General features: G+C 48.1%; 1 protein-coding gene across 6 annotated transcripts in view; it reads right to left on the bottom strand.

Annotated features, from left to right (window-relative positions):
• The window catches only part of ATP2B2 (ATPase plasma membrane Ca2+ transporting 2), a 370,618-nt gene that overhangs the window by 331,332 nt on the left and 14,544 nt on the right, over window positions 1–24,742 (bottom strand). Inside the window, exon 1 of one of the 6 annotated variants that reach the window (XM_021069323.1) lies at window positions 6,277–9,519. The exons of the other annotated variants lie outside the window; for them this stretch is intronic. The gene's annotated coding sequence lies outside the window, so the exon portion shown is untranslated. Of the gene's footprint in view, window positions 1–6,276; window positions 9,520–24,742 lie in introns of those variants that run through there. 6 annotated transcript variants of the gene reach the window in all.

Genomic DNA, 24,742 nt, shown 5'->3' on the forward strand with positions numbered 1-24,742 from the left:
GCCATTTGTACAGGCTGACCTGCCTCTTCATTCTCCCCTTAGCCTGGTTAACTCCTCCCCACCCTGCAGGCCTTGGCTCAGTATCACTTCTTCAGGGAAGTCTTCCCTGATCACACCGCCTGGGCTGCATCCCTACTATCCTTCCATAGCCCTGTGCACGGCTTGCATGCATCTCTTGCCCAGATGGAACTTTACGCAGAGCTGTGTGATTCTTTGATTAATATCTGTCTCCATGCTGGACAGGGAAGGGACCTTATCTGGTTTTGCTCATTGTTGTGTCCCCAGGACATCCATGGTGCCTGGCACGGGGTAGGACCTCCATAAACACTGCCTGGATGCATGAATCAAAGATGTGGGACCTTGTGGCTGAAACCACTTTTGAGCTTGCTCAGAGGACCCGCCAAAGATGAACTTCTTCCTAAAATTTAGGTTTCCTGTTCCCCATCCCCGATGGCTTAAGCTCCTGAAGGAAGGACAGGCGTGGGGCCACCTCTTGTGCAGGAGGTCCCACTCATGCCAGCATAGGAAGGGGCAGGTGTCAGAACTGGTGGCACAGAGAAATCCCTCACAGAGGGAAGAACAGGCCAAGGGCTGCCGCCTGGAACCACTGGAGATGGGCTCTACCCCTGTCCTCAATGTTGGGAAAACCTAGAAAAGATTCTTCAGGATGGAAGGAATTTCCAGGGGCCTCTTGAACCGTCCACATGATCCACTTCGTAGAGAGAGTAAGCAAATCTCTGGTACGTCTTAGGACCTGCTTCTGGTTGTAAAAAGCCAGTAGCAGAGCAAGAGTCAAATCCAGTTCAGCGCTTAAAGCTCTCCTGCTCTGCATCCTGCCCCTGGCTGCTGGCCTGGGTCCCCAGAGGCACTAACTAAGAAGTCCCTGAGGGGGTTGGCAGGTCAGAGACCTCTCCCGCCTCTTCCTACCCACCATCCCAAACTGCTGCTTCTCAAAGCAGAAACATAGCAGCAACTGAGAGAGGCAGCCAGAGGACCAGGGGAGCAACTCCTCCAATCAGGGGTAAAAGCATGGCCTGTGTCTGACACTGGATGCACACCTTGCTCCCCTGAACCCAGACCCCCTCTCTGTCCTTTTCTATGACACTGTCCCCTTCCTTCCTGGAACCCCCAGTGCTGATCTGCACAGAGCTGCTAGCCAGTCACCAGTGCCTCCACCACCACCAAATCCACTGAGCTCTACAATGCCACCTCTTACAGGAAGCCCTCCTGGCCTATTTTTGTGATGCTTGGCTCCCCCTGCCTTACAATCCCTGAGGCTGTTTATTGTTCACTGAGAATTTCCATGTGTATATCTGTCTCCCCAGACAAAGAAACTGGGCAGATCCAATGATCTCCTCGTCTATTTGGCACACACGACATGGTGCCCAGCTGGAGGTCCAAGGAGAAGAATGTGGACACAGGGATGGATGGATGGGGCCCAGCTTCCTGGCCAGCCCCTGCCATCTTTCTCCCACTCATCCCAGTTCGTGCAGCCCCATAATTAATCTCACTGCCTTGGGGGAGCCTATGCATGGCCGAGGGGCACAGGCCCTGACCCCAGACTTGCTTTCTTCCGGAGTCTGGCAGGTATGGTTGGCCAAGAGGAGAGTTCTGCCCACACTACTCTTGAGCTTTAAAATTCTACCACCTGATGTTTTCCAGGCTTCCCACTTTAGTGGGGTTACCAGGCAACGAGCACTATTTCTTCCCCCCCTTTAGACTCCTGTGAGGATGCAGGCAGTAGTTTCCACCGTCACTGGGACTCCAGCAAGATAGAGCCCTGGGGACTGAGGACCCCAGCTGGGCCACTGACCTTCAGACCCTTTCCCCCCTGCTGAGCCTCAGTTTCCCCATCTGGAAAATGAAGGGGCTAGGCAGCACCATCTCAGAGGTGGTCCCTCCCAGCATCACTCATTGCTAGGCACTGGCCAGAAGTCCTCAGCAGAGGACCTGGAAGTGTCAAATAGGTCCCCTCCCTGTTTTGTAGATAAGGAGGCTGAGGCAGAGCAGCAGAGGCGTGGCCCAGGTCCCCAGCTAGTTGGCAACAGGGGGATTTCAGCCTGGGGTCTCTAATTTGGAGCTGTCCATGCTCTCCAACACCACAACACCATGCCCTTGGGTAATTCCAAGACACCTCAGATGGCTGTGGAGCCTGGAAGTTTCCAGAGGTCAACTGTTCTTGGTATAAATTCCCCAGAAACAAGGCAGCAAGGAAGGTTGGTTTAAAGCATGGAGTTTCTGAGTTTCCTGCCTTAGCGTGTCAACCTGGGCTGCATTCCATATCCCAAAATGCCACCAAAGTGCCATGCCATCTGAAGGCTTACTTGGTCAGCACTAGCCAGGGACCTTTCCTCACCCCTGGTGCTTGGGTCTTTGCAGAGTCCCTGAGGCCCCTTCTGGTCACCTCTATAAATGTGAGAACAAGGTCAGGAGAGGGAGGCTAAAGCTAAAACCCCAATTCGAACCCAAATCCTTGGATCCCAGACCCAGTGTGCTCTGAACTGGAGCACATTTGGAAAGACAGGCAGACATGTTTGGTGGCCAAAAAGCTCTCAGCTCAGGACCCTCGCTAGTCCTCTGGGTAAATTCCAAGCTCCCTTCTTCACTATGCAAAACAAACAAGTGAGACAACCTAATAGAGGGAGGAGAACTCTGAGTGATCTATTTTCAAAATCAAGGGCTGCTGCTTCACTTTAAAAAAGAAATAGCTGAACTAGGATAGAAAGTGTGGGCGTGGGCAGGGGTGGGGGAACTCGCAGGCTCTCCTGGTAGCTGCTGGGGCCCTACCCTAGCTTCCAGCCTCCGGGTGCATGTGACCTTGGGGTAAGGTGGGAGGAGACACTGGGGGCTCACAGCAGCCCGCTCGTCCCCACACTTTAGGGGCAACTCTAGGCTTCTGTGCATTTGATCCCCACGACAAAAGTGAACTATAGGTCTTGTTATCACCATTGGGTAGGAGTTCAGAGAGGTTAGGTGACGAGCCCATGATCACACAGCTTGAGAATTGCAGAGTTGGGACTCAAACCCAGACTGATCTAATCCTGATTCATGTTCTAAATGCCACACGCTTCAGGAGTGAAATGCTATGGCTCTACCAAGATTAGAAATACCAATAAGGATATCAATGTTAATACTGAGCAATTAAATCACATACGATATGCCAGATCACTTTAAACTGACCCTCACGTGTTCTGGAACCTGTCTTGATTCACACTGCTTGTAAATGCTAAATGCAGACCCAGAAAGCAAATATCCAATCACTGAGATACCAAGAATACAACAGCGGGGGCGGGGGGGTGACCCCGTCTTTTCGGAATCAGGGAAGGGGGACCCAAGGGGAGCCAGGATGTGGTGCTCTTTGCCAAGTGCTTTTCTCTTCTAGTCCAAAAGAGAACTTGGTTTTGAACCCCATGAGAGACAGCTCTCTGGGGCTGAGCAGAGATGCTGCAGGACCTTCCCAAGCAGGGCAGGGTGGGCCGGGGGGTGTGCCTGTAGCTGACCTCCTCTGCCCAACCCAGCCCCTTCTGGCCTGCAGCCCATGCCCCATTTTATTCTGCATCTAGAGGGCCCGCCTCCTCCCCTCCCCCTCCTTTCCCCTCTCCCAGCTCCTCCCCATCCCTGTGTCCTGCGCTCACCTCCTGCAGCCCCTTAAAACTGTGGATTCTAACTCTGGCTTGCTTTAGAGTCCTCTGAGGTGTTACAAATAGGGGGCTTGGTCCCTCCGCCCAGACTCCAGGTCTTGGAGATGAGTGGGTCCAGGTGCCTGAATTTTTGACAAGCTTCCGGGCAGCTGTGATGAGGGAGATCCTCCTGGAACAGGAGCTCCCTTGGCGACCACTTGCAACTTTGGCCTTGGTTTGCACTCACCCCCATGCCCTAGAGATGAGTCCTCATTTTACAACCAGGCTGTAACCCCCTAAGAGACAGGGATGTGGGTCACACTGTCATCCTCCAATTCTGACCCTGAACGCTCAGGAGGGCCTCAGGAAGTCCTTGAGGGTTGGCTGAGGTCAGCCCAGCTGGGAGGGATGACTAATTCACAAGGTAAAAGACTCAGAGCCAAAATTATCCCAAAAGGCAGAAACCCTGGGCCAGACGGAGAATGATATTCAAGGAGAGATGAAAGTCGGGCCTCTGGACTCAGAAAATTAAGCACAAATCAGTGGGGACATTTCCTTGGTAATAGTTTATATGAGAAAGATGCAAAAGGCGTATCTGACAGGGTTTAGAAGTTAACGGCGTGGTATGGTTGCTTCAAGTAAAAAAGCCAGACAAAATTCGGTTGCATTAAAAGAGGTAGAGAATCCAGTCAAGGGAGATAATGGTGCCCTCTCTTTGGACTAGGTGAGCCTCAGCTGGAGTGTGATATCTGACAGGGAGCCACCACTCTAACGATAACGGCTAAGATGCAGTGTGGGGTTGCAGGCATGGGGCTGGAGGGAGGCACCGAAAATCATCTTCCTCAAAGAGTAAAGTAAAAATCCTGAAACAGAAGTTTAGTCTGGAGAAGGTAGTCCTGACACTAGTGTTTAAATATCTAAAGGACTCTTGTGTGGAAGAGGGCATGGACCATGCTAAGCTACTCCAGGGAACAGAAGTAGGACTGGGGGTGGAAGCTGCAGCAAGAAAGAATTAAATCTATATCGGAAATGAATGTAAAAACAATGTTTTCCAATTACGGAGCTGGTGCCCTATGAGGTAGTGACTTCCGTCGCTGCAGGTATTCCAGCAGAGCTGGCTGGCCTTGGCACCAGGCCCCTGTGAAAAGGGTTTCTGCATAGGGTGGGAGGGTGTATACATGACCCCTAAGGTCCCTTTGGCCCTGAGATCCCAGGATGTTTCAATTTCAAACACAGTCATTTCTTCCTTTTTTTTTTTTTTTTTTTTGCTTTTTAGGGCCACACCCGTAGCGTATGGAGGTTCCCAGGCTGGGGGTCTAATATGAGCTACAGCTGCTGGCCTACACCACAGCCACAGCAATGCCAGATCCAAGCCGCGTCTGCAACCTACACCACAGCTCACAGCAATGCCGGATCTGAGGCAAGGTATCGAACTCACAACCTCATGGTTCCTAGTCAGATTTGCTTCTGCTGTTCCATGATGGGAACTCCCAATACAGTCATTTCTTAGATGAACAGACTTATCCTCCAGGCAGCAGGTACAACCAACAGTCCAGCTGGAAGCCCTAGGGACACCCCAAGAATTCAGGACCCCTCTCTCCCAGCCAGCCAGAAGCAAAGCAGAAAGCACAGTTAGCAGGCAGCTAGCGGTAAAGGAGAGGCTGTGGGGCAGGAGAACAGGGCAGAATGCCAGGAGCCCAGGGAACTGGCTTCAGCTCAGCTACTGACTTGCTGTGTGGTGTGGTGTGGCGCTCTCTCTGTGCCCGTTTCCAAACTACACAGTGAGGAAGTATATATTAGACCAATGTGTCTCAAACTTCCAGGCACTCTCAAATCACCTGCACATCTTGTTGAAGTGCAGATTCTGCCTCAGTAGGTTTGGTACCTGTCCTGTCTGAGACCCGAAATCCCGAGTCCTGGGAAGCCTGGTCTGAGATGTTGCATTTCTGGAAAGATCCCCAGTAATGCTTACACCGCAGTGCCCCAAGTTTGAGCAGAAAGATTTAGCAGTCTCCAGGCTGTCTTTGTTTGAACAGTCTGGGATTCCAGAATCCCTGCTCCCTCCGCCACAAAGGAAAGGAAAAGCTTGGGGCGGGTGCCCGTAGGACTTAACAAATGGCCCTTCTGCAAACTGGGAGCCTGGTGATGTGCTGAAGCCACCTAATGTAGGGTGAGGTGGTGATGGGAGTCACCTGCTTAGCTAAGAGGAGCCCTAGGAATGCTGGTGGCCTCGGAGGGGCCCCTTCCCTGTAGGAAAACATACCCCCTGAAGCATCAATGATAGGTCCCTCCCATGAACCCTAAGTAATGGAGAAAGCTGAAGTTGTTGGAACTCCCGCAATTTGCACAGCAAGCAGGAGCCCCATGGTACACTGTACTATTTGAGCAAATGTCCTACGTGTACAAATGTCCTACTTGTGCAAATTTTCCTGTTAGAGAGCCTCAGATTAAAGGCGGTATGATCTTATACAACATGAACACCAAGCAAACATTCAAGGAGGTGTTTGGGGCCGGCGGCAACCTTTCCTTGGTAATCATAATGCCCCACCGTTTAAATCACAAGCAACCAGATCCTAAAAGCTCACGTCCGCCCCGGCTTTCCCAACTCCTGGCGCTCCAGTTTCCAACCCCGTAAACAAAGTGTGGACAAACTCACGGGTTCAGGAAAGGTCCTTGGATTTTGTCCGCAACAGCTGGGTGTGCACAGGGTCCACTCTATTCTTGGCTCCTTGCTCTGATGATGTGGAGGAAGAGAAGGACGCAGGGGAAAAGGTCAGGCAGGTGGGGCTAAACTCAGTGAAGAGCGGGTTTGATGGGTTTTCTGGAAAGCCCAGGTGTCTTCAGTTCCTGCTCTTTCTAGGATTCCCAGCCCAACAGCCTGCGTCAAGAAAACAGCTTTGCATTCTGCACGGGGTGGTTTAGATTAATCATTATTCATACTATTCCCATCACTTGGAGCCGGACCCCTGGCGTGGGCCCAGGCACAGTCACTAAATTTTAAAGGGTTTGCAGATTACTGGCCAGTGAGCAGTGATAGGACCGGAGTGTGCAGAACAGGATTATCAGGGTCATAAATTTTTATTAAAGGTCACTAACAGATTTATAGAAAGCACTGTAAAATGACACTTGTTTTTATTAGCACGGAACCTAGCCCTTGACAGAAAGCGCCTGGGCTAAGGCAAAGCTGGATGGCTTTCTCCAACAACAGAGAGGCCTTTGATTCAAGTTCTTATAACCCACATGGGGATCAATGCTGAAATCCCCAGGGCTCTCCGCGGAGGGGGAAGGACACTCCCAGGATTATTCACAGAATGTGCAGCGCTGTCACAGGGCACGGCTTGGTTCCTGCCTCTGCCACCTGCTGGATGGTGACCTGGCCAGTCATTTGTCCTTCAGAGCCTGTTTCCCCCTCTGAAATACAGGAGTTGTAACATCCACCCTCAAGAATGCAGTGATCGCCAGTCTGAGCAAGTGGGGACATGCACACCTTCCCATCAGTTCCATCACTGTTGCTTTCATTTCCTAAGCATAGCTGGTCTCCTGAATAGACTGGGTTTGCAAAAGGGTAAAGGTGGATCTAGATGCCTGCATTGGAAAGGGTTAGCCTCACACTCAGATCAGAACCCCAGCCCTAGGTGAGTGGGTATCCACATGGAGGGTGTCCAGGGAGCTCAGGGGTCTTTAGGGCTTCTCATATCAACATCTAATTTCAATGTGCTTTTTTTTTTTTTAAAAAAAAAAAGCTTTTGGGGGTGGATAAAGAATGGATGAAAACACAAAACGATGGTGTCCAGTGGAATGTAGTTACTCTTTCCCCTGCCATTTCCCCAAGATTTTGTAATAAGAGAAATGATCTATAAAACCAAGGGGAATATAGGGGCTTGGGGTGCAGGCAGACCTAGGTTCAAATCTCAGCTTTCCTTTCCTTATGGTGAGACCTTGAACACATCACATAATCTCTCTGAGCCTCATATATTACACGCAAGTGTGTAAGCCACTTGGAGGGCAGTGGTTCCTAGCATTCCCTCTCTCCTGCCTTTGGGGAATTTACTTTCTTCCTGGTTGGTCCTGGCAGCCATCTCATCCTCAGAAGGGCAAAGTGAGTCTGAAAATGAGGTCAAACTACAAAAAGCAGAGCAAAGAAAAAGAAGGAACAAGAATAGGTCCTGGATCAAGCCTGACCTGAAGCCAGGTGTTCCTGGATTATTCAGCTATATGGACTAAAAAATAGCTACTTCAGTTATTTGGTTGAATTTTTTACTCCTTATAAAGACCTGACTTGTGATATTATTTATAATGCATATTAAAAGCCTAATAGGCAAGAGACCCACAGCCATAACTAGATGAATGATAGCTTTTTTTCCACACTTTTTAAAAAATAGAAAGTAGTGTTTTTCTTTGTTTTATTTCCACACTTTTAGTTCAGAAAATTTGAATCCTACAGAAGATATGCAAGAATGGTTCAATGCAAGTTCACCTACTCCTCACTTATACACATCAACTGTTAACGTTTTACTCCATTTGTGCTCTATTTCCCTCCTTATCTCCCTTTCTTTCCCTTTTATTGGGACATCAGTCCATTTCAGTCCTAAGTACTTGAGCACGAACCTCCCAAGAACAAAGATATTCTTCCGCACAGCCACAACCCCAATATCCCACCCAGGAAATCAACACTTTATCATGTAATCGGCAGGCCGAGTTCAGGTTTCCATGTCTTCACAACTCTTTTTCTCTCCAGGGTCATGCATTATGTTTAGTTGTCATGTGCCTCTAGTCCTCCTTAGTTTAGAACAGTTCTCCAGATCCTTGCTTTCTTGCAATATCGACACTTGGGGATGTCCCTGATTTTGGAGTCATCTCATTGTTTCTCACGATTGGATTCATAGTAAACATTTGAGGCAGGAATATTACACAGGTGACGCTGAGGGAACAGGATTCAGTTGTAGCAATATCATATTGATGTCTGACAGAGAAGCGACCAGTGCTGCACTTTTACAAACTGAACACACCTAAATGTCCAGCCCCTTAGTCAAAACACAGAGATGACCAGCCTCCCAGAACCCCGTCCTGCCCTGGGAGTTCTGTCATCACAGATTAGCTCTGCCTGTTCTTGACCTTCACACAGAGGGGATCATTCAGCAGGTTCCCCGGGGTTTGCCTTCTTTCATGCAACATCATTTTGTGAGATTCAGGTGTGTTGCTGCGTGGATCTGTGCTTCACAGTATTTATGATCACGGATTTATTATTTTCATGGGAATGGAGAGTGGGTCAGGACACATGTGTTTAGCCCTTAGAGGGCGCTGTCCTGGCCCTCTAAGCCAGCCGTCAGGCTTCTTCTGACTCACAAGTTAAGCAGCAAATACCAGAGGGGTCCAGGCATAGCCCAGGATGCCTGATGACCTGGCTCTGGCCTACTCTCACTCACATGGACTTCAGCCAACTCAAATCTTGGCCTTGACCGCGGGCTGGGCCACCCCTCCCAGCAGCCTCTGAATTTGCTGTTCAGAATTGCAAGGTGCAATCTGCCACACCTCCCTCTTCAGTCACCAGCACCTCACCTGGGTCACCCCAGCCACACTGGCCTTTTTTCAGTTCCCACCCCAGGGCCCTTGCACGGGCTGAGCTTTCCACCAAGAATGCTCTCCTCTACTCACTTCCTGTGATCGTCTTTCAGACCTTGATGCAAATGCTGCTCCCTCAGAGAGGTCTTTCCTGATGACAGTGGTGAATGTGGGGTCATGCTCTCTCAGAGCCCCAGACTTCCCCTTCATCACCCTGATCACCAATGGTGGTGCCATATTGTGAATTTATCTATTTTCACTAGTTCCCTGAGGATAGGGATCTGTTTTGAACACTTAGCACAGGCACTCTGTAAGTTCAGTGAAGGAGGAGGAAAGGGAAGGGGAGAGGAGAAGGAGGGAGGGAAGGAGGGAAGCGGGCCCTGGTCACTGATCCTCAGCCAGCTCCTCCTGGTGGGTTCCAGGAATTTCTGCTGCCAGGGCTAGGGGGACACATCACTCCACAGAGCCCCGTGGCCACCTCAGTGGTCTAGCCAGACTCTCCATGGGCAAGAGGGTGGCAGATGGCTGATGTGAGCAGCTGTCACACCTGCAGGAACTCTCGATGGGGAGGAGCCGCTTGCTCACATCAATCCCCTGTGCTGCAGGGTTGGGGACAGAACCATGCACCTAGTCCTGGGAGGAGGAAACTGGTGGCAAAGTGTCTCTGGAGGTCAATTTGACTCCTTACGCCTGCACACAGCAGGAGGGCCACAGAGATTTCCTCAAGGAACTAAAGGGCCTTTGCCCCAAAGATCCCACTTCTAGAAAGCCAGTTGTCTATGGGAAGGAGAATTAAGGATGTGTGCCCAGGCCAAGCTGCAGGGCAGCTTCCTACAGTGTTATCTATAATGGTTAAAGAGTGAAAACACATCTAGGCCCTAAATAGAGAAATGGTTAAATATATTATGTGGAAGGTAATCAGGCCATTTTAAATTATGTCATGAATGAACATTTATTAACTAGGAAAGATACATATTATGAAGAAAAGTTATAAGATACTATGTTAAGGAGGATGCTATTTTCTATCAAAACAATATTCATGATTAACAATCACATAAAATGTGCTGTGTGCCAAGCCCCATTCTCAGGCCTGCGTGTCATGTACTCCCTCATTTACACCAGCCACAGCCTATGAGGCAGGCACTACGGACATGCCCACTCTACAGATGAGGAAACTGAGGCAAAGAGAGGTTAAATAACTTGTCCAAGGTCACAAGGCTGGCAATAGGGAAAGTAGAATTAAAGCCCAGGGAGTGGGGCCCCAGCGTCCGTGCTCCTAACTGCCAGGCTACGCTGCCTGCTAAAGAACGTGCTAGCAGTTGTTCTCCCCAGGTGCGAGGATTCTGGTGCTAGAAAATTGTTCATATTATTACTTTGCTCGTTGGTATTCTCTATGCTAAAATGAGTAGTGTTGCTTTTATAGTAAGAAATAGGTTGAATAAACTTGGATGGACATCCCTAGGTTAGCCAAGGCATGTGTCCTCACCAAACTGTCTGTGAGATGAAATTCTGCAGCATAACCCTGTGATTCCTGGACCCCTATCTTGGAATGAGAGATGTTCTCAACAGTGCTCAGCAGCTTGGAGGAAAAAAAGGAAAGGAGATAATGTTTGCAGCAAGCAAATACCTGTGTGCACCTACTGAGCCCTGGGGCCACCTTGGCAGCCAAGGGGCTGGGCCTGATTTCCAGGAGTCCAGGTCTAGCTGGGGAGATGGACAGCCTTTCTATGGCAAGAGGCCTGGAGGGCGTGGTGCCTGAGGGGAAAGTAAGGTCTGGGGAGGAGGGTGCCTTCGCTCCTCTCATAAGCCTTGAGAGGTCCTGGAAGTGGAGAGCACTTGTGCTCCCCTAGGAGAATGAGTTTGAATCTCAGCCTCACCCTCCTGCTCAGTATGTGACCTGGGTTAACCAATTCACTGTGCTGAGTTAAAATGGCCATAGTAATAGTACCACCCTTGGATGAGCACAACTCTAAATGGCTCCCAAGATTCCCACCCCCAGTGTAAAAATTCTGAATACTTCTCTCCCTCTGAGTGTGGGCAGGGCCTGTGGATATGAGGAGATATCACTTCTGTGGTCATGGTAGGTTATACAGCAAACATAAAGGGATTTTACAGATGTAATTAAGGTTCCTAATCAGTTGGCATTAAATTACACCAAATGGGGATTATCCTTGGTGAGCCTGACCTAAGCAGGTGATCCTTTAGAAAAGGCTCACTGGGAGTTCCCGTCATGGCGCAGTGGTTGATGAATCCGACTAGGAACCATGGGGTTGCGGGTTTGATCCCTACCCTTGCTCATTGGGTTAAGGATCTGGTGTTGCTGTGAGCTGTGGTGTAGGTCACAGACACGGCTCGGATCCCGCATTGCTGTGGCTCTGGCGTAGGCTGGCAGCTACAGCTCCAATTAGACCCCTAGCCTGGGAACCTCCATATGCTGTGGGAGCGGCCCAAGAAATGGCAAAAATACAAAAAAAAAAAAAAAAAAAAAAAAAAAAGAAAAGGCTCACTGGCCTTGGAAAACTAGTTAGTTTTAGAGCTGCAAGGAAATGATTTCTGCCAACAAACATATGAGCTTGGTAGAGGGTCCTGAGCCACAAAAGAGAACCCCTACCTCAGCCTGGATGGCAGCTTTATGAGATCCTGAGCAGAGGACCCAGGTAAGCCTGGCCAGGGGTGCAATAAACATTAGTTGAGTGAGAAAAAGAATGAGTGAATAGTCTTGGTTACATTATGTTCTATTAGACCCTCACATGCATCTTAAAAAAATAATGCAACCTTGATGATCCAGGCACCAGAGCCATCCCATCTCCAGTCACCAACTTGCCCTGCGGCCTCAGGGGGGATCTCTGCCCCTCTTAGGGCCTCACTTTGTCATCTGTAAACTGGGAGGCTTCATGAGCTGGCTTCAGTTATCTCCTGCTACAGGGGCCTGTGGTCTCTGAGGATTCTGGAAAGTTATGTATGGGGTTGTCACAGACTAGTGCAGCTGAGATCTGTTCCTATGGAATTTCTCCTTTTATTGAGCCCTTAAAGTTACCCTCATTCCCTGCAGGGCTCAGGGCCGGTTTTGCTGGGATGTGCCAGCCCTGGACCTTGCTGGTGGCGTGACCTTGGACAGGCTGTCCATCTCTTGATGCCTTAATGCTCTTGTCCAAAAATGGAGAACCATAGCCCATCTTCAACCTGCCCATCAGAGGCGATGACCAGTGGGGCAGCCCTTTTTAGGTCCTACCCTGCGCCCCATAAGTGCAAGGACCAGTACAAGCGTCATGGAGAGGATGCTCTCAGGACTGGCCCAAGGCTGACACCCTGCAGGTGGGATGTTCCAGGCTGCAGGTTCCTCCAGCTTCCAAAGCCCTCCCTGACTGGCCACATTCCCAGGCTGGGTCCCACACTGGAGGCCCAGCCGCAGGTCATTTGTCCCTACAGCCAACATGATTGCAATCTCTCCACTGTGTACAGGGCACCTCCCCGTTTCCAAGGTGCTGTCACGTCCTGTGCACCCCCACTAATCCCCACAACAAGCTGGGAGGCAGGCTTTCATCCCCCTATTCTACGTGCCAACAGGAGAAGTGTCCAACTTACTTGCTCACTCACTCACCTGTTCACACAAACATTTATGGGCACCTGCTGGGTGCAGGGGCAGTCTGATCCTCAAAATACAAAAATGAAAAAGAGCCTCCATAACACCTGTAACATTTACTAAGCATCTGCTACCTGGCAACAATTTTTAGGTAGCTACTATGACTCCCTTAATCTTTACAACCACACTCTGAGAGGCAGGCACTGTTTTTAGGCTCATTTAACAGAGAGGAAAACTGAGGCTTATCAAGGTTAAGAAATGCATCCAAAATTGTACTGCTAGTAAATGGAGAAACCAGGATTCAAACACACAGTCTGGCTCCAAAACCTGCAGATTTAACTGTTCTGCTAATCTGGTCTGTTTTTGAGAGTTTGCAGTTTGGTATGGAGAACGTATGGTCTCCAAGCACAGAGTAAATCTCAGAAAGTACTTGTTAGATGAATGGATGATTGGAGATGCCTGAGGCAGCCAGGGAAGGTTTCCCTGAGGAGGCAGCATTGGAGCTGGGTCATGTGGGATGAATAAGAGTTCACCAGGGATCCACTTCCAGATTCCCAATTCTTTCAACAAGCCACACTGATTGCATAATGAGCACAGACTGATGGAAACGTAACCTGGGGCATGGGGCTCCCATTCATGCCTTACAAAGGCCTGCCATGGAGGACTTTCCATCTGTTTTCACCAGGTCTAAAATCCTCTTTTCCCTATGTCTGACAGCAAGTTGGAGACTGAGTCCCATTTAAACACGAGTTACCTCGAAGGCAGGGAGGCCCCCAAGACTAAAACTTACAATAGAAACCATGAACCAGAGAGGTGCAGAATTAGATACTGGCCAAGAACACAGGCTTTGGAGCAGAAAGACTTGGGTTCAAAGCCCAGCTTCCCCATTAAGCTGTGTGACCTTTGGTAAGTTACTTAACTCTTCTGTGCCTCAGTTTCTTCACACATAAAATGAAAATCACAACACTATGTACCTGGTGGGGGGGGCATGGCAGTGTTTAGATAGGTCAGTAGAGGTAAAGTGTTTACAAAGTCCATGGGAAGTGCCTAATAAATACTGCATGTCTTTTAAATCAATATTTTAAACCTGGGAGCTTTCTGGGAAGACAGAGCTGCCACATGAAGGTCCATGAAAAGGACAGACCTGGGGGTGAGGGGAATCCCTGTGGACTCCGTGTGTGAAGATTTCCAGAGCAGAGACAGGGCCAGATGGAGGCTTGGGTGAATAAATCTAAGAGAAACATGGGAAATTCCAGAATCCTCCATATCTAGTCTGGATCTGAATAAAGGACTGAGGCTGGCCATCATCAAAAAGTCTACAAACAATAAATGCTGGAGAGGGTATGGAGGAAGGGAACCCTATTACACTGTTGGTGGGAATGTAAATTGGTGCAACCACTCTGGAAATCAGTATGGAGATTCCTCAGAAAACTAAAAATAGAATTACCGTTTGATCCAGCAATCCCACTCCTGGGCATCTAACCAGAGAAAAACGTGACTCAAAAAGATCCATGTAGTCCAATGTTCATTGCCCGCTATACACAATAGCCAAGATGTGGAAACAACCTAAATGCCAATCAAGAGAGGCGAGGATAAAAAAGATATGGTACATACGCAGTGGAATATTACCCAGCCATTACAAGCAAAGAAATAATGGCCTTTACAGCAACATGGATGGACCTAGAAATTATCATGCTAAGTTAGTCAGACAGTGAGACACCCACGTCATATGCTTTCACTTACATGTGGAATCTAAAAAAAGGACACAATGAACTTCTCTGCATAACAGATACTGACTCACAGACTTTGAAAAACTTATGGTTTCCAAATGAGATGGGTTGGGGGATGGGAGGTGGGCTGGGGGTTTGGGATGGAAATGCTATAAAATTGGGTTGCAATGATCGTTGTACACTATAAATGTAATAAAATTCATTGAGTTAAAAAAAAGAAGGACTGAGGGTGGAAGGCCTCATGGGTCAGCTTGTGATTCCCACTGGCTGCCGAAAGAATAATCACAGGGCACCTGATAGGAAGCAGCTTTGCAAGTGGGACAAGGATTAGAATGGAAGACTGATGCATTCTTTGTGTGCCCATGGTTCTTGGACTGTAGACTGTTAAGTGCTGTGCCCTCTCCATGGAAACTGATATGTTAAAATATGGGAACACAAAGTGGATGTAGTTAGTAACAGTGATCAAATCTTTGCTCTGTGCACTTCACCTCCACTATCACATTTGCCTTCATAATGCCCCTGCTGGGTACTTTATTAGGTCCATTTTACAAATGAGAAAACTGAGGCTGAGAGGACCTAAATGACTAAGGGGTAATCCTGGGATTAGAACCCAGTTTTGTATGGCTGCAGGGCCTGTGCCCTTAACCATGCACTGTCATCCCAAGATGAGGCAGAGAAAGATGCACAGGAGGGCAATGTGAGGAAAGGTACTGCTACTGAATTATGAGAGTGGCCCTTCTTCAAGGGCTGGGAAGACGGGAATGGGTATCAATACCAATGAAAGATGAGTTCTGATTTCATGGCTCTGCCCATTTCTTCTCACGGAATAGGGGTGGAGGTGTGGTGATCAGATTATAAGAATGCCCAGCTCAAGATTTTCTGCCCAATAAAGCAGTCTCCTGGAGAGCATCAAACTTGTTCCTTCTAGGCTGCTGTCACTGAAAACATCACTGCCAACACTCTTTTCCAGGTTGGTGGTGGATCGATCATCCAAGAAAATATGTCTCCTTACTTGATTTCTCATTTTGACCCGAATTCTTACCACTAAGTTTATAATCTTTACTAAACTGTCCTACTGACATTTTGCCCTTTTCAGAAACCTCATCCACCCTTGCAGTGAGCATCTACTGTCTGCTGAGACCCAAACTTCATTAGAGAATGGTTCCTTCCCCATCCTATGGGGCTTGGGTGAAGCTGTCAATCACTGTGCCTCCCCTGGCCAGTCAGGGCAGCCCAACACTCTGTCCACAGTGATAGGTCTAAGGAGAAGGCACATGACCTAAGCTGGGCCAATCCCAGTCCACCCATGAGATTCCCTTTACGGACAAAGGAGGGAGAAGACCCTTCTTTGTCCAAGTTTGTGAACTGGCTGGAAGAACCTCATCCCCCCAAAAACTACTGGTGGCCAACTAATCTACCATGAGGAAAGAATGCCAGAGAATGAAGCCAACACTGGAAGCAGAGCTGAGAGAAAAGGAAATCCCACCCCTCCTAATATGATTTGAGCCTCTGGATTCAGCTGTGCCTAAAGCCCTCACACCTGTATGCTGCAGTCCTGTGAGCCAATACATTCATTTTTGCTGAACTAATTCCTGTTGTGATTTGGCCACTGGCAACTGAAAGACTTCTATTAAGTACCAGCCTCAAAGGATTCATCAATTAATTGCCTCATTCAACAATGATCTATTTAGTACCCACTCTGGGCCTGGCACTGATATGCCATCTGCCTAATGGAAATTAGGATGAAGGTTTTTTTGTGTTGGTATTTTGTGTGTGTGTGTGGTGTGTGTGTGTGTGTGCGCGCGCTTTTTAAGGCCACACTTGCAGCATATGGAAGTTTTCAGTTTAGGGGTCGAATCAGAGCTACAGCTGCTGCCCTATGCCACAGCCACAGCAACTCGGGATCTGAGCCATGTCTGCAACCTACACCACAGCTCATGGCAACACCGGATCCTTAACCCACTGAGCATGGGCAGGGATTGAACCTGCGTCCTCATGGATACTAGTCAGGTTCGTTACCACTGAGCCACAACGGGAACTCCAGGATGAAGATTTTTTTCTCTTAGGATATTTGGGGCAAGTGGACCCAGGCTCGGATGGCAGTTTCTAAAGAGAAATGTCCAACATGTCTGGGCTCAAGTCCAGCTCTTGGGAGCAGGCTTGCAGCAGTGGGATCACACAAGCAACAAAGGCTCATTTAGTTTATGGCAAGTTCCACTAGTGACCACTGTCAACTAGATGGCTGTTTTACTTGGGACAATGATGAAGTCAAGACAATGGCTGAGTTCATGCTGTTGGGAGTTCATCGTGGAAGATAATAGGTCAGAGGGGAATGCGGAAGGGCCGCTAAGCCTGAGAGATTAGGAACGCTCACACTTTTGAAGGAATTTACCAGAAGCTAAACTAAGCTATAGAATCACTCAAGACCAGGTGACAAGCTCTCTAAATCCAGACCACCATAATATTCTGCTTCTCCCAATTTCCTGTCCTAGAGTATATTTCCTCATCTGTAAAATGGGTACATTAATTCCCTGCCATCAAAGCCTCAGGGTTGCTTTGAGGATCAAATGATACACTCTGCTTGTTTTCCACTGAAAGAAGGTGCTAGACTGAAGAAATGAAATCTTTACTCTGGAGTCAGACCAACAAGTGTGATTGCTGGGATCAGATGGGTTGTGAAGAGGCACAGAACAAAATAGATTATCTTCAAGAAGGCGGCTGAACAAGCAGAGGGAAGCTGTGGGTTTTGTAGGAATGACTCTTAGAGAGCAAGTACTGCTGTGGAGACTCTAGCTGCAGTGCGTCCACTTCACTGGGAGATTACCAGCCCTCAGCTAAAGGTCTCCTCTCCACCTGAGAGAAAATGTGTGTGTGTGTGTGTGTGTCTGGCCACACTCTCCTCTGTGTAGTCCTGGCTGAGAAGGGGTTGGAGGTTATAGGCAGCCCACTGTCCACTTGCCAAAAAGTGCCTGGGGTTGCTTCTGCCTCGAGGAGGTGCCTTTTCCTAATGTGCACAGAGGCACCCTCTGATCTAGTGGTGGGAGTGTACAGGCACATGCAGCTCACGTATGCATGCGCACACACAAGTGTGAGCACATATGAGCACGACAGCCACAGGGACCTATGTGTGACCCTTCATGAGGGACAGATCTTCGACAAACACAATTCTAGTTACATTGTCACTTATTTATCCTTGTACTCAAAGGCTTCCATTTCTAAAGCAAAATTCCTTTTTATATAACATCTCAGATTTTTTTTTCCCTAAAAACACCAAAGGACAATCTTCCATAGACCAGATCACTTGGAACCGGGGTGACTTAGTTTTTTTCTTTTCTTCTTTTTCTTTTTTCTTTTTTCCAATTCTAGGGCCGCTTCCCACAGCATATGGAGGTTCCCAGGCTAGGGGTCCAATCAGAGCTGTAGCCACCGGCCTACGCCAGAGCCACAGCAACACAGGATCCGAGCCGTGTCTGCAACCGACACCACAGCTCACGGCAACACTAGATCCTTAACCCACTGAGCAAGGCCAGGGATCGAACCCACAACCTCATGGTTCCTAGTCGGATTCATTAACCACTGCACCATGACAGGAACGCCAGGGGGTGACTTGGTTTTAATGAGCCACTCATTGACCTCTCATGGCTGAACCGTGAAATGCATTTTCCATCTCTCCTTCCTTTCTGGGTCCCTCATCTTCTTCCAGTCTCTTTCTGATTCCCACTAACCTGGGACCTCATGGTGGCCCCAGTGGGAGCCACAGGGGATTGGAGGCTGAGTTTGTCTCAGCAGAGAGGTGAGTGCCCCTTTGATAAAAGACCAGCAGGCTCCCATGGCTCTCCACAGAAAAGCCCCAAGACACAAACGCTGTGCACGGTTTCCTCAAATAGATGCCAGGCTTGTGGAGGCCAGGGACTGGGTCTTGGGAGCCACAAGGGGATCTGTGACAAGTGGCCCGAGAGACTAGAACTGGATCTGTTTTTCAAAGAGAGCAATTCTCAAGTACCCATTATTTCTGGGTGTTGTTGTATCTTCACCAAATCATCGCAACAACCCTATTTCACAGACAGGAAAACTGAGAACATTTTCTAAACAGTGGTTTCTATTCCCTCTAAAAAAACAAAATGAGAAGAGAAGGCTTTAGGCACAATTCATGGAAAGGTCTAGTTCTGGAAATACTGGGGTGGGGCTGGGGTGCCGTGCTCTGATGTCACCCAACAGGCTCACTTTACAGATGGGGAAACTGAAGCCCAGAGAGGTGCCTGGGCAGGTGGAGAGGCACGGCTGAGGGGCTGGAACCTTGTCTTCTGAAAGCACACAGAGTGCTGAGCATCCCTGGCCAAGGCTGACATCCATTGCACACAGCCCAGAGAGGCGGCCAACAGAAGTAGTTCTACGCAAAACCTCCTGGTGCACATATACCTTAGGAAATAAAGACCGTGGGTCTGGGGACTTGGTTCTGTCTCTTACTGGCAGCCTGGGGTGAACAACCTTTCTACACACCAGCGTCCTCATACATAAAATGGGAACAATACAAATACGTTTTCCCTTAAAGTATTGTTGTGAGGATTAAGTGAGATGATCCATGTAAAATGCTTAGCGCACCGCATGGTGCATATAAAGTGCTCAAGTATTGTTGACTTGGGTTATCTCGATAGGCTAAAAAAATGCTCTGGATGCTTCTGTAACAACATGAAGCAGATGTAAGATGCCTTTCCAATGGCATTTTAGGCCAATGCTGTTTTCTTCAGTTTAGAATCTTCTGGGAATAAGTTTAGAGGAAATTTGCTTGCATCAGAATTTTTAGTCTTAGGGGAAAAACAGGTGATGATATGATGGGAATAAAAAGGGTCACTGGGGCTCAAAACATCTCTCAGTTATTAGTTGTATGGCCTTAGAAATAACAGTAATAATGGTCAGCAGCCAACACTTATTGAATACTTTGTGCCAAGACCTTGTTCCGATTTACATATATAATCCATATATTTATTGTCATTATTCAGATCATATACTCCCTAAATTTTCACCATGACCCCTGTGAGGAAAGCATCAGGTATTTTCTTCATTTATCTCTCCCAGCCTCAGTTTCTCCATCTGTGAGATAGGCCAGTGCACAATGGCCCACCCCATGGGGTTCCCATCCAACCCTCATCCATCCATCATTCATCAACCATCCATCCATCATCCATCCATACATGTATGCATCCATCTGTTTATCAGGAATACCCAGAAGACAAAATATGTGATGCTGCTTCTTAGACACAAAATCCTAGAAAACGACAAGCTGGTCAGTGTACACACCACAGACCACACACTCGCCATTCTTAGGAGCTCCAGCCACAGAGAAGGCCCTGTAGCTACTGCAGGAAGGACATCCCAATTCCAAGGTGTGGCACTTGCCCCAAGGGAATAGCTGTTGACTCTTGAGAGCACACATCTAGAATAACAGGCATGTCTTACTTTTCAACACTCTTCCACATGTCCTTTGCCTCAAAGGACTACTGTTCAAAATCAGAAGGGAAAATGTTTGTTCAGAAATTAGCCCGGGTCCATTTTAGTTTAGATTTGTCCCTGTTGCTTTGTGCCAAATGACCTGAATCCTCCAAGAAAGTTACCAGAGAAAGAAAATTCACTCTCAGATGGGGACAAAGTTGAGGCAAACAGTCCTTCAGGTTGGTATGATTTATCCCTTGCAAGAGACATGGCCGATACAAGCAGCCAAATCAGCAAAGTCATTTTACAAAACCCACAAAGTGCTTACCAAAACACAGGCCATTAATTTCCCTTGATGTTGAATGGGCAAGACAGAGGACCTGGCTTGATGAGGAGGGAGAAGACTGGAGAGAAGGGGACGTGGCCCAGAAAGGTATCGTGGGGCCCTCAGTGAAGAAAGGCAAAGCGGAGGATCATGAAAGCCTCTCCCTTCACTGTTCCCATGTGGAAACCACCTGGGCGGATGCTCACACTGCCACTACCCAGTGTGAGCGGCTGGGAAGGAGCGTGGGTCTGTGACTAGTGGGGGGGATCCACTTTGAGCTCACAGAATTGTTAGTGACATTAAATAAGATAAACTGCTCCCAAAATAGGATAACTCGGTGTTCCCCAGACTTAGGGGTATCCTGGGCCAGTAAAATTAAAAAAAGCAAAACCCAATCCAACAAAGAAACAAAAAACATTAGGTAAAGCAATCTAGTGTTGCCAAATAGAAACATTAAAAGAAAAAGAAAAGACCTTCCTCTAGCATCAGCATCATAGAAGAAAGTCCATTTTAGCACAGAAAGGGTGGGAAGGTTGAAATCCCAGGACAAAGGGGCCTCTTCTTCTCTTAAGGCTATGGAAAGCTCCCCACCACCATCCAATTTGCCTCGGACCAGAGAACCTTGCTGAGGACCAGCACTGGCCTCATGTGGTTGCCAGGAAACCACTAAGATGAAGTAGTTCGCACACGGAGGGAGTCTGGTGTCTATTAGTGCCCTGCCTTGTTTGTCACACTCTGCTACGCTGTTAAGGTATTTGCTGCACATTCTTCCCCTGGTGGTGGGCTTTGTGTGGGCAGCACTCAGGTGCTGGATAGAGGAGGTGCTTAATGAACGTGGAGTGAACTGGCGAAGAACATTCTAGAGAGAGCAGACGCCAGTCCCAGAGATCATGCAGAGATTAAAACTAAGGGAGGGGGCCAACCCCCTGCCTCCACATACCAAACCACCCCTGCCACCTGCCACCTGCCACCTGCCACGCACAGAGGATTCTATCCTCATACTGCAGAAGGGACACAAAGGCTCTGGGCACAAACTGCAAAAAATAATGTTCATGTCAAAACAATGGGAGCTTTCGTTTAGAAAGGGTAAAGCAGGAAAGGACCTGGGAGGGAGGTAACTCTCAGTTATGACTATTTATCATGCAGAAGAGGATACACCTCTGATTCTTGAATGAGGCCCCTTTAAGATCAATTGGAGGTGCAACATCCAATCCACAGGGTGAGCCAAGGCTACTGTGGAACCTTGTATCATCATCCTCTGACAATTACTGAGCACTCACACAGTATAACTAAGATAAATGCATGAATGGATGATGGATGAATAGATAAACGAATGCATACATGGATGGGTGGATGAACAGTTGGATGGATGAATGAATGAAGGATGGTTGGAAGAATAGATGGATGGATGGATGGATGGGTGGGTACAAAGATAGAGAAAAACAGATATAGCTATATATCTCCACATCTCAGTCTCTCCTTACAAAAACTACTACTTTCGCTATTTTATAGATGAGGAAACTGAGGGTTCTGAAGTTTGTCACTTGATCTAGTTACTCAAATCACTTGAGCAACTTTGAACTCTCTACCTTTTGATGATTAAACTGTGTGAAGCACATGCATAAAGCTCTTCTGGTAATCACCCTCAGAGACAGAAGTGGCTTTGCACCTGCAGACATCAATACTGTATGAAGAGAAAGAGAAGGGCAGCAAAATCCACTCCTGGAGGAAAATCATTCACTTAATTATGGGAAAGGTCATGGTCCGATCATTCTCACCTAGTTATGAATTAAAAGATGCTCAAACCCATTTTAGAAAAGGCTTTGGGAGTTCCCATTGCGGCTCAGTGGTTAAGGAACCCAACCAGTATCCATGAAGATGGGCATTCAATCCCTAGCCTCGCTCAGTGGGTTAAGGATCTGGCATTGCTGTGAGCTGCGTGGTAGGTTGCAGACGCAGCTCGGATCCCGCACTGCTGTAGCTGTAGTGTAGACTGGCAGCTGTAGCTCTGATTTGCCACCTAGACTGGAACCTCCATATGCCACAGGTATGGCCCTAAAAAGACCAAAGAAAAAGAAAGAAAGAAAGAAAAAAAGGAAAGAAAGAAAGAAAAAGAAAAAAAGAAAAGAAAAGGCTTTGAATCAAGTTTTTAAAACTCAAACCATAACCCCCTATTGAGCACCTCTCTGTTCATAGTGAAGCTCAAACACCTAGTACAGCACCTGACACGCAGCAGGTGCTTGCTAAGTTTTTGCTGAGTCTTTGCAGAATTGTTGCCCCTGAGGCTTTCAGAAGGCCTGTTCCAGATCTTCAGTTCTTTCTAACCAGATGCTTTCAAGTCAAAATAGGAATGTTTCTTTTAGAATAAGAATGGAAACAGCACAGGCCTTGGGGTGGTGGTGGGGTGGGGATTCTGGCTGAGCCACTTGCTGACTGTGTGATCCCTGGAAGGTTCCTTAGCTTCCAGGAGGCTCAGAGTCTGATCTGCAAAATGCGGATAGAGAGATCTCTATATCACTGGACTGTTCAGAGAGCAACATTCATAAATAATCTCACAACAAGTCATGCTGTGAAGGAAAGCTTCCTGGGCTTTGAGTACCATGAGGCAGGCCCTTGGGGCTACCACATTAGCCACTCTCCCCTTGCTGATTCCCAGGACTCACATGCTCCAGCAGCTGTAAGAGACCAGACCAGCCACTGCATCCATCCAGGAGAGGGCCTTGGCCCCCTGGCTGCTCCAGCTGTGGTTTTTTGGACCCACTGCCAAGACACCTCTGTAGGGCCCTCAGGCTTTATCTCAACAGCCTGTTCTATTAGCACCCAACTCACATTTATTTCTCCTGGTCCTCCATGCCATTCCTCTGCCTGAAGCCTGATACAAACAGCAGGATGGGAAGTCCCAAGAAGATCCATGAAAATGAACTTCCACTTTTCAAAGAACAACCATACCGAGTGCGGGTCCATTCCCGTGATGCATGGGTCCAGTGCCAAAAGCCAGCATGGGAAGTCACCAGAAAGTCGCCATGGCCTCCCTGTGACTGTACTTACGAGGTGCTCAGCCCACATCTGATAATCACGGAACCTGATATTTCCCTTCCTCTGACACTGAGGCAGAAGGATGGAGATTTTCCATCTTCCCATGTCTCGAGCAGATGAACCCAGTGAAGTTAAATTCCCCAGGATCACACAGCAGCTCACACTCAAACCTCAATACCCTGAGACCACATTCATCTGAGGAAAAAGGGGTGGTGGTGATGGGTTTTCATTACATGTAACAGATCCAACATCAACATAGGGTCATGGGTTCCGGGAAAACGTCCCCATGGAGTATTTCTCTTAATCTTCCAACAATGCTACCTTCCTCCCCCCCTCCCCCCTCCGTAAGGTTGAGAAAATTAAAGCTCAGAGAGGTCATGCGACAGAAAGCATGAAAGTCAAGATTTGAACTCAGGCCATTCTGACCCTCGTCTGTTTTACTGGCTGGCTCTTAGAAGATTTTGATGAATCCTATTCGGTTGGAGAGAGGGGGAATGAATCTTTACAGCAACTCTATTTTCTTTTAATTAATTTAAAATCTGCATATTTGTACAAGACATACAAGCTTAAGGAGTTGGAGGTGGTGAGCAAACAAAACCCAAGCCAACAGGATTTCGATTTCTGCTCAAAGAGCGGACAGAGTTAATACACAGATGCAGGCATTAGGATCTGCTTTGGCAGAGTGAGCCGAAAATAGCTGCTGTCCTCTTCCCTGCCTCTCGCCCCAATCATTCATTAATTTCTGCTTTGTGGGCGCCGAGGCTCATCGGCTGCAGACAAGTCATCTGGCCTCGCAGTCTTTTTCTGCAGCCGGGTGATAAATATTTGCCAAGACCCAGCAGGAAACAGATGAGGGGACACGTCGAGGTCACGATCATGGCTACTGGATGCCCACGATCCGAGGAATCCCTGGGTCTGAAATGACTCCCTCAGTGACCCAAAGAGCATCTTCATGTTTCACTGTCTTGGCCAGCACTTAGAAGGATGGTTTGTGGTCCTCTGATGGGGACAGGAAGGTGTCCCCATCAGCACACAAGTTGCTGTGACTCCCAGGATGCAGGTTTCCAGGTGATACTGAGAACGGGACCAACTGGGTCAAACCACACATGCAGGAGAAGCCAGGGGTTCAAACCAGGTCCCCAAGACACATTTGGTGAATGAATGAATGAATGAGCGAGTGAGTGAGTGCACTGCTTTGCACCTCGGTGTCCGTGGTGGTGATTATCCTACCACATAAACTCTGAGGCAGTTTAAAGGAAATGAACAGGCTCTCTTCTCTTACCTTAAAAGCTAAGTGCTGTACAAGTGTTACTTGTGATTGGAAATTCAGCACTTGCCTTCAAAAAAATCTCAACTCTCATCAACCTAGCAAGCGTTCCCAAGAGTCTGCTTGGTGCTCTGTTCCAAGCCACACATGGGTGTGTGGAAATGAAGAGATGCAGCAGGCTGCAGAAGC

This window comes from Sus scrofa, chromosome 13, assembly GCF_000003025.6.
Source record: "Sus scrofa isolate TJ Tabasco breed Duroc chromosome 13, Sscrofa11.1, whole genome shotgun sequence".
Lineage (NCBI taxonomy): Eukaryota > Metazoa > Chordata > Mammalia > Artiodactyla > Suidae > Sus > Sus scrofa.